This window comes from Colletes latitarsis, unplaced genomic scaffold, assembly GCF_051014445.1.
Source record: "Colletes latitarsis isolate SP2378_abdomen unplaced genomic scaffold, iyColLati1 scaffold0068, whole genome shotgun sequence".
NCBI lineage: Eukaryota > Metazoa > Arthropoda > Insecta > Hymenoptera > Colletidae > Colletes > Colletes latitarsis.
This window is the reverse complement of record NW_027488418.1, coordinates 2,501-13,037: the sequence shown is the minus strand read 5'-3', so window position 1 is coordinate 13,037 and position 10,537 is coordinate 2,501. Positions and strand designations below refer to the sequence as shown.

Genomic DNA, 10,537 nt, shown 5'->3' with positions numbered 1-10,537 from the left:
TTATCTCGAAGTTTGAGAGCTTTTTTAATTTTTTCCACAAAAACGAGCACGTGAACGCCAATTTTCGTCTATACGATTCTTATGCAGTTTTATATTCTCTACACGGTCCACTGATCGTTTTATTTTTTTGTCGAATTTTGAGAATTTTTTTTTTTTTTTCTCGAAAACGAGCTCGACGACCTGCACTTTTGACGACGCCATCGTGTTCCCCGGATTTTTTCCTGCAAGATAGCGTGTCTATTTTTTGTCCTACGACGATTTTTGACGCCGGAGCGGTGTTTCGGAGCAAAGCGGACTTAGAAACTTTCGCGCGTCGACCGCCGGACCGATCGCTCCAGGCTGTTTTTCGTCAATAACTCGAAAACGAGCACGGTAACGCTCGTTTTCGCCCGTACGATACTTGTACCGTTTACCGTTGGCTACCTGGTAGATGGTTTTTTTTTTTTTTATCTCGAATTTTGAGAGCTTTTTTAACTTTTTTCTCAAAAACGAGCACGTGAACGCCAATTTTGGTCTATACGATTCTTATGCAGTTTTAGATTCTCTACACGGTCCACTGATCGTTTTATTTTTTTGTCGAGTTTTGAGAATTTTTTTTTTTTTTTCTCGAAAACGAGCTCGACGACCTGCACTTTTGACGACGCCATCGTGTTCCCCGGATTTTTTCCTGCAAGATAGGGTGGCGATTTTTTGTCCTACGACGATTTTTGACGCCGGAGCGATGATTCGGAGCAGAGCGGACTTAGAAACTTTCGCGCGTCGACCGCCGGACCGATCGCTCCAGGCTGTTTTTCGTCAATAACTCGAAAACGAGCACGGTAACGCTCGTTTTCGCCCGTACGATACTTGTACCGTTTACCGTTGGCTACCTGGTAGACGGTTTTTTTTTTTTTTATCTCGAAGTTTGAGAGCTTTTTTAATTTTTTCCACAAAAACGAGCACGTGAACGCCAATTTTCGTCTATACGATTCTTATGCAGTTTTATATTCTCTACACGGTCCACTGATCGTTTTATTTTTTTGTCGAATTTTGAGAATTTTTTTTTTTTTTTCTCGAAAACGAGCTCGACGACCTGCACTTTTGACGACGCCATCGTGTTCCCCGGATTTTTTCCTGCAAGATAGCGTGTCTATTTTTTGTCCTACGACGATTTTTGACGCCGGAGCGGTGTTTCGGAGCAGAGCGGACTTAGAAACTTTCGCGCGTCGACCGCCGGACCGATCGCTCCAGGCTGTTTTTCGTCAATAACTCGAAAACGAGCACGGTAACGCTCGTTTTCGCCCGTACGATACTTGTACCGTTTACCGTTGGCTACCTGGTAGATGGTTTTTTTTTTTTTTATCTCGAATTTTGAGAGCTTTTTTAACTTTTTTCTCAAAAACGAGCACGTGAACGCCAATTTTGGTCTATACGATTCTTATGCAGTTTTAGATTCTCTACACGGTCCACTGATCGTTTTATTTTTTTGTCGAGTTTTGAGAATTTTTTTTTTTTTTTCTCGAAAACTAGCTCGACGACCTGCACTTTTGACGACGCCATCGTGTTCCCCGGATTTTTTCCTGCAAGATAGGGTGGCGATTTTTTGTCCTACGACGATTTTTGACGCCGGAGCGGTGTTTCGGAGCAGAGCGGACTTAGAAACTTTCGCGCGTCGACCGCCGGACCGATCGCTCCAGGCTGTTTTTCGTCAATAACTCGAAAACGAGCACGGTAACGCTCGTTTTCGCCCGTACGATACTTGTACCGTTTACCGTTGGCTACCTGGTAGACGGTTTTTTTTTTTTTTATCTCGAAGTTTGAGAGCTTTTTTAATTTTTTCCACAAAAACGAGCACGTGAACGCCAATTTTCGTCTATACGATTCTTATGCAGTTTTATATTCTCTACACGGTCCACTGATCGTTTTATTTTTTTGTCGAATTTTGAGAATTTTGTTTTTTTTTTTCTCGAAAACGAGCTCGACGACCTGCACTTTTGACGACGCCATCGTGTTCCCCGGATTTTTTCCTGCAAGATAGCGTGTCTATTTTTTGTCCTACGACGATTTTTGACGCCGGAGCGGTGTTTCGGAGCAGAGCGGACTTAGAAACTTTCGCGCGTCGACCGCCGGACCGATCGCTCCAGGCTGTTTTTCGTCAATAACTCGAAAACGAGCACGGTAACGCTCGTTTTCGCCCGTACGATACTTGTACCGTTTACCGTTGGCTACCTGGTAGATGGTTTTTTTTTTTTTTATCTCGAATTTTGAGAGCTTTTTTAACTTTTTTCTCAAAAACGAGCACGTGAACGCCAATTTTGGTCTATACGATTCTTATGCAGTTTTAGATTCTCTACACGGTCCACTGATCGTTTTATTTTTTTGTCGAATTTTGAGAATTTTTTTTTTTTTTTCTCGAAAACGAGCTCGACGACCTGCACTTTTGACGACGCCATCGTGTTCCCCGGATTTTTTCCTGCAAGATAGGGTGGCGATTTTTTGTCCTACGACGATTTTTGACGCCGGAGCGATGATTCGGAGCAGAGCGGACTTAGAAACTTTCGCGCGTCGACCGCCGGACCGATCGCTCCAGGCTGTTTTTCGTCAATAACTCGAAAACGAGCACGGTAACGCTCGTTTTCGCCCGTACGATACTTGTACCGTTTACCGTTGGCTACCTGGTAGACGGTTTTTTTTTTTTTTATCTCGAAGTTTGAGAGCTTTTTTAATTTTTTCCACAAAAACGAGCACGTGAACGCCAATTTTCGTCTATACGATTCTTATGCAGTTTTATATTCTCTACACGGTCCACTGATCGTTTTATTTTTTTGTCGAATTTTGAGAATTTTTTTTTTTTTTTCTCGAAAACGAGCTCGACGACCTGCACTTTTGACGACGCCATCGTGTTCCCCGGATTTTTTCCTGCAAGATAGGGTGGCGATTTTTTGTCCTACGACGATTTTTGACGCCGGAGCGATGATTCGGAGCAGAGCGGACTTAGAAACTTTCGCGCGTCGACCGCCGGACCGATCGCTCCAGGCTGTTTTTCGTCAATAACTCGAAAACGAGCACGGTAACGCTCGTTTTCGCCCGTACGATACTTGTACCGTTTACCGTTGGCTACCTGGTAGACGGTTTTTTTTTTTTTTATCTCGAAGTTTGAGAGCTTTTTTAATTTTTTCCACAAAAACGAGCACGTGAACGCCAATTTTCGTCTATACGATTCTTATGCAGTTTTATATTCTCTACACGGTCCACTGATCGTTTTATTTTTTTGTCGAATTTTGAGAATTTTTTTTTTTTTTTCTCGAAAACGAGCTCGACGACCTGCACTTTTGACGACGCCATCGTGTTCCCCGGATTTTTTCCTGCAAGATAGCGTGTCTATTTTTTGTCCTACGACGATTTTTGACGCCGGAGCGGTGTTTCGGAGCAGAGCGGACTTAGAAACTTTCGCGCGTCGACCGCCGGACCGATCGCTCCAGGCTGTTTTTCGTCAATAACTCGAAAACGAGCACGGTAACGCTCGTTTTCGCCCGTACGATACTTGTACCGTTTACCGATGGCTACCTGGTAGATGGTTTTTTTTTTTTTTATCTCGAATTTTGAGAGCTTTTTTAATTTTTTCCACAAAAACGAGCACGTGAACGCCAATTTTCGTCTATACGATTCTTATGCAGTTTTATATTCTCTACACGGTCCACTGATCGTTTTATTTTTTTGTCGAATTTTGAGAATTTTTTTTTTTTTTTCTCGAAAACGAGCTCGACGACCTGCACTTTTGACGACGCCATCGTGTTCCCCGGATTTTTTCCTGCAAGATAGCGTGTCTATTTTTTGTCCTACGACGATTTTTGACGCCGGAGCGGTGTTTCGGAGCAGAGCGGACTTAGAAACTTTCGCGCGTCGACCGCCGGACCGATCGCTCCAGGCTGTTTTTCGTCAATAACTCGAAAACGAGCACGGTAACGCTCGTTTTCGCCCGTACGATACTTGTACCGTTTACCGTTGGCTACCTGGTAGATGGTTTTTTTTTTTTTTATCTCGAATTTTGAGAGCTTTTTTAACTTTTTTCTCAAAAACGAGCACGTGAACGCCAATTTTGGTCTATACGATTCTTATGCAGTTTTAGATTCTCTACACGGTCCACTGATCGTTTTATTTTTTTGTCGAATTTTGAGAATTTTTTTTTTTTTTTCTCGAAAACGAGCTCGACGACCTGCACTTTTGACGACGCCATCGTGTTCCCCGGATTTTTTCCTGCAAGATAGGGTGGCGATTTTTTGTCCTACGACGATTTTTGACGCCGGAGCGATGATTCGGAGCAGAGCGGACTTAGAAACTTTCGCGCGTCGACCGCCGGACCGATCGCTCCAGGCTGTTTTTCGTCAATAACTCGAAAACGAGCACGGTAACGCTCGTTTTCGCCCGTACGATACTTGTACCGTTTACCGTTGGCTACCTGGTAGACGGTTTTTTTTTTTTTTATCTCGAAGTTTGAGAGCTTTTTTAATTTTTTCCACAAAAACGAGCACGTGAACGCCAATTTTCGTCTATACGATTCTTATGCAGTTTTATATTCTCTACACGGTCCACTGATCGTTTTATTTTTTTGTCGAATTTTGAGAATTTTTTTTTTTTTTTCTCGAAAACGAGCTCGACGACCTGCACTTTTGACGACGCCATCGTGTTCCCCGGATTTTTTCCTGCAAGATAGGGTGGCGATTTTTTGTCCTACGACGATTTTTGACGCCGGAGCGATGATTCGGAGCAGAGCGGACTTAGAAACTTTCGCGCGTCGACCGCCGGACCGATCGCTCCAGGCTGTTTTTCGTCAATAACTCGAAAACGAGCACGGTAACGCTCGTTTTCGCCCGTACGATACTTGTACCGTTTACCGTTGGCTACCTGGTAGACGGTTTTTTTTTTTTTTATCTCGAAGTTTGAGAGCTTTTTTAATTTTTTCCACAAAAACGAGCACGTGAACGCCAATTTTCGTCTATACGATTCTTATGCAGTTTTATATTCTCTACACGGTCCACTGATCGTTTTATTTTTTTGTCGAATTTTGAGAATTTTTTTTTTTTTTTCTCGAAAACGAGCTCGACGACCTGCACTTTTGACGACGCCATCGTGTTCCCCGGATTTTTTCCTGCAAGATAGCGTGTCTATTTTTTGTCCTACGACGATTTTTGACGCCGGAGCGGTGTTTCGGAGCAGAGCGGACTTAGAAACTTTCGCGCGTCGACCGCCGGACCGATCGCTCCAGGCTGTTTTTCGTCAATAACTCGAAAACGAGCACGGTAACGCTCGTTTTCGCCCGTACGATACTTGTACCGTTTACCGTTGGCTACCTGGTAGATGGTTTTTTTTTTTTTTATCTCGAATTTTGAGAGCTTTTTTAACTTTTTTCTCAAAAACGAGCACGTGAACGCCAATTTTGGTCTATACGATTCTTATGCAGTTTTAGATTCTCTACACGGTCCACTGATCGTTTTATTTTTTTGTCGAGTTTTGAGAATTTTTTTTTTTTTTTCTCGAAAACTAGCTCGACGACCTGCACTTTTGACGACGCCATCGTGTTCCCCGGATTTTTTCCTGCAAGATAGGGTGGCGATTTTTTGTCCTACGACGATTTTTGACGCCGGAGCGGTGTTTCGGAGCAGAGCGGACTTAGAAACTTTCGCGCGTCGACCGCCGGACCGATCGCTCCAGGCTGTTTTTCGTCAATAACTCGAAAACGAGCACGGTAACGCTCGTTTTCGCCCGTACGATACTTGTACCGTTTACCGTTGGCTACCTGGTAGACGGTTTTTTTTTTTTTTATCTCGAAGTTTGAGAGCTTTTTTAATTTTTTCCACAAAAACGAGCACGTGAACGCCAATTTTCGTCTATACGATTCTTATGCAGTTTTATATTCTCTACACGGTCCACTGATCGTTTTATTTTTTTGTCGAATTTTGAGAATTTTGTTTTTTTTTTCTCGAAAACGAGCTCGACGACCTGCACTTTTGACGACGCCATCGTGTTCCCCGGATTTTTTCCTGCAAGATAGCGTGTCTATTTTTTGTCCTACGACGATTTTTGACGCCGGAGCGGTGTTTCGGAGCAGAGCGGACTTAGAAACTTTCGCGCGTCGACCGCCGGACCGATCGCTCCAGGCTGTTTTTCGTCAATAACTCGAAAACGAGCACGGTAACGCTCGTTTTCGCCCGTACGATACTTGTACCGTTTACCGTTGGCTACCTGGTAGATGGTTTTTTTTTTTTTTATCTCGAATTTTGAGAGCTTTTTTAACTTTTTTCTCAAAAACGAGCACGTGAACGCCAATTTTGGTCTATACGATTCTTATGCAGTTTTATATTCTCTACACGGTCCACTGATCGTTTTATTTTTTTGTCGAATTTTGAGAATTTTTTTTTTTTTTCTCGAAAACGAGCTCGACGACCTGCACTTTGACGACGCCATCGTGTTCCCCGGATTTTTTCCTGCAAGATAGGGTGGCGATTTTTTGTCCTACGACGATTTTTGACGCCGGAGCGATGATTCGGAGCAGAGCGGACATAGAAACTTTCGCGCGTCGACCGCCGGACCGATCGCTCCAGGCTGTTTTTCGTCAATAACTCGAAAACGAGCACGGTAACGCTCGTTTTCGCCCGTACGATACTTGTACCGTTTACCGTTGGCTACCTGGTAGACGGTTTTTTTTTTTTTTATCTCGAAGTTTGAGAGCTTTTTTAATTTTTTCCACAAAAACGAGCACGTGAACGCCAATTTTCGTCTATACGATTCTTATGCAGTTTTATATTCTCTACACGGTCCACTGATCGTTTTATTTTTTTGTCGAATTTTGAGAATTTTTTTTTTTTTTTCTCGAAAACGAGCTCGACGACCTGCACTTTTGACGACGCCATCGTGTTCCCCGGATTTTTTCCTGCAAGATAGCGTGTCTATTTTTTGTCCTACGACGATTTTTGACGCCGGAGCGGTGTTTCGGAGCAGAGCGGACTTAGAAACTTTCGCGCGTCGACCGCCGGACCGATCGCTCCAGGCTGTTTTTCGTCAATAACTCGAAAACGAGCACGGTAACGCTCGTTTTCGCCCGTACGATACTTGTACCGTTTACCGTTGGCTACCTGGTAGATGGTTTTTTTTTTTTTTATCTCGAATTTTGAGAGCTTTTTTAACTTTTTTCTCAAAAACGAGCACGTGAACGCCAATTTTGGTCTATACGATTCTTATGCAGTTTTAGATTCTCTACACGGTCCACTGATCGTTTTATTTTTTTGTCGAGTTTTGAGAATTTTTTTTTTTTTTTCTCGAAAACTAGCTCGACGACCTGCACTTTTGACGACGCCATCGTGTTCCCCGGATTTTTTCCTGCAAGATAGGGTGGCGATTTTTTGTCCTACGACGATTTTTGACGCCGGAGCGGTGTTTCGGAGCAGAGCGGACTTAGAAACTTTCGCGCGTCGACCGCCGGACCGATCGCTCCAGGCTGTTTTTCGTCAATAACTCGAAAACGAGCACGGTAACGCTCGTTTTCGCCCGTACGATACTTGTACCGTTTACCGTTGGCTACCTGGTAGACGGTTTTTTTTTTTTTTATCTCGAAGTTTGAGAGCTTTTTTAATTTTTTCCACAAAAACGAGCACGTGAACGCCAATTTTCGTCTATACGATTCTTATGCAGTTTTATATTCTCTACACGGTCCACTGATCGTTTATTTTTTTGTCGAATTTTGAGAATTTTGTTTTTTTTTTCTCGAAAACGAGCTCGACGACCTGCACTTTTGACGACGCCATCGTGTTCCCCGGATTTTTTCCTGCAAGATAGCGTGTCTATTTTTTGTCCTACGACGATTTTTGACGCCGGAGCGGTGTTTCGGAGCAGAGCGGACTTAGAAACTTTCGCGCGTCGACCGCCGGACCGATCGCTCCAGGCTGTTTTTCGTCAATAACTCGAAAACGAGCACGGTAACGCTCGTTTTCGCCCGTACGATACTTGTACCGTTTACCGTTGGCTACCTGGTAGACGGTTTTTTTTTTTTTTTATCTCGAAGTTTGAGAGCTTTTTTAATTTTTTCCACAAAAACGAGCACGTGAACGCCAATTTTCGTCTATACGATTCTTATGCAGTTTTATATTCTCTACACGGTCCACTGATCGTTTTATTTTTTTGTCGAATTTTGAGAATTTTTTTTTTTTTTCTCGAAAACGAGCTCGACGACCTGCACTTTTGACGACGCCATCGTGTTCCCCGGATTTTTTCCTGCAAGATAGCGTGTCGATTTTTTGTCCTAGCTCAATTATTAAGGAAGTTACGGTTTCTTGATTTTTCGGTATGTTCGAACTGGTCTTTTAGGCGGGCGCTCGGTCGCGCGGTGCTTTCGCATCGACCGACGTACCGATCGGCGGCGACGGTTTTTCGTCTATATCTCGAAAACTAGTACGCTAACACATATTTTGACCTATATGATATTTGTTCAGTGTAATTTTTTTCTATCTGGTAGGCTGGTTTTTTTTTTTTTATCTCGAATTTTTTGAACGTTTTTTGTTTTTTTCTCGAAAACTAGCGCGACGACCGATATTTTTAACTACGGTTTTGAATTCGTCTAATTTTTGCCTACAAGATAGCGTGTCGAGTTTTTGTCCTGCGACGATTTTGACCATTTTTTCATTTTTTTCTCGAAAACGAGCACGGCAATCTATATTTTTAACGACGGCATCGTGTTCCCCTGCTTTTTTCCTACAAGATAGCGTTTTTTTTTTTTGCCCTAGCTCAATTATTAAGGAAATTACAGGTGTTGGTTTTCGCTCTAAGTTATAACAGGCCGTTCGGGCGGGCGGTTGGGTCGCGCGGTTCCCCCCATAAGCGGCCGTGCGTAAGCCCGTGCGTCGCCGGCGTTCCGGCGGGCGCCTCGGTACCTATAAGAGAAGCGACGGTCCGGTCGAGTCGGTCGGGGCAGCGTCGAGCGTACGGCTATTCTTCGACCTCGGTTGAGAAGCAGTCGTCGCTCCTCGGGATTTCATCCTGACTGTTCTGTATCGTGCTCGTTCCAGACTTTCTCCACACTGCATTGCCACGAGTCGGTGTCTTTGACCGAATGGCTCTTGAAGTGGTATAAGCGTCTCGAGTGACGTTGGTGACTTGTATACGTTTAAAATATGTATACTCGTACTATCCGAGCATCAACTCTTCAGTCCGAGCGATTGAAAATTTTGTGAAAACCATAAACTGGCACTACACTCTACGGAGCGTAGCTTAAAAGGCAAAAATTGTATGGAACTACGGTTCGTACTCTGGAAAGTGAGCAAAGAATGAAATACAGGTGTCTGACCTCGACATAACAGTACGGCGCCGAATACGTGCTTTCTCGACCAGCACATACGCGCTTTCTCGTTTTTGTCCAGCATGAATGCTTAGTCTTCGGGCCTGGCAATACGTGCTTCCACGATCGATGCCCAGCGTGAATAAGTGCCCGAGATGTTCAGCATGAGCGCAGCTCTACGTACTTTGTCGTTGTGGGATACCATTATACAATAATGTTCTGTTGTGAAGTAAAATACGAAACGAGAGAGTTTGGTGGTGACTCTGTCGAGAAAAAGCAAATATAAACGAGAGAGTTGGTGGTTTCTCTGTCGAGAAAAAGCAAATATAAACGAGAGAGAGTTGGTGGTGACTCTGTCGAGAAAAAGCAAATATAAGAGAGTTAGTTGGTGGTGGCTCTGTCGAGAAAAAGCAAATATAAGAGAGTTAGTTGGTGGTCGCTCTCTCGAAAAATGAAATTAAATTAAATAAACGAGAGTTTGGGGAGCTCTCGGAAAAGTGAAAGAAACTAAACGAAGGAGAGGGTTTTTGGTGGTACCCTCTCTATACATATATAATATTATAACACAAGAGAGGAAGAGGTGGCTCTCAAGTCTTTCGAACGAAAGACTAAAATTTGATGTTGAAAGAAGGAGTTTTTTATGTGTCGTCGTCCGTTCTCCTTCAGAGTCGGCGACGAAGAATAAAATTGAGAGAATATTACAAAAGAACTTTACTCAAGTTCCCTGGTTGATCCTGCCAGTAGTCATATGCTTGTCTCAAAGATTAAGCCATGCATGTCTCAGTACACGCCGTATTAAGGTGAAACCGCGAATGGCTCATTAAATCAGTTATGGTTCCTTTGATCGTACCCACATTTACTTGGATAACTGTGGTAATTCTAGAGCTAATACATGCAAAACAGAGTTCGTCCCAGTGATGGGAGGAACGCTTTTATTAGATCAAAACCAATCGGTGGTCTGGACGGGCATTATTGTCCGTTCGTTCATCGTTTGCTTTGGTGACTCTGAATAACTTTGTGCTGATCGCACGGTCTTCCAGTACCGGCGACGCATCTTTCAAATGTCTGCCTTATCAACTGTCGATGGTAGGTTCTGCGCCTACCATGGTTGTAACGGGTAACGGGGAATCAGGGTTCGATTCCGGAGAGGGAGCCTGAGAAACGGCTACCACATCCAAGGAAGGCAGCAGGCGCGCAAATTACCCACTCCCGGCACGGGGAGGTAGTGAC

At 43.8% G+C, this 10,537-nt stretch overlaps 1 non-coding gene across 1 annotated transcript in view; it reads left to right on the top strand.

The window, feature by feature from the left end:
- The first annotated feature begins 10,028 nt into the window (after positions 1–10,028).
- Positions 10,029–10,537, top strand: part of LOC143351087 (small subunit ribosomal RNA) — a 1,932-nt gene continuing 1,423 nt past the window's right edge. The window contains exon 1 of the ribosomal RNA XR_013081468.1: positions 10,029–10,537. This exon is cut by the window's right edge and continues 1,423 nt beyond it. This is a non-coding gene — a ribosomal RNA (small subunit ribosomal RNA).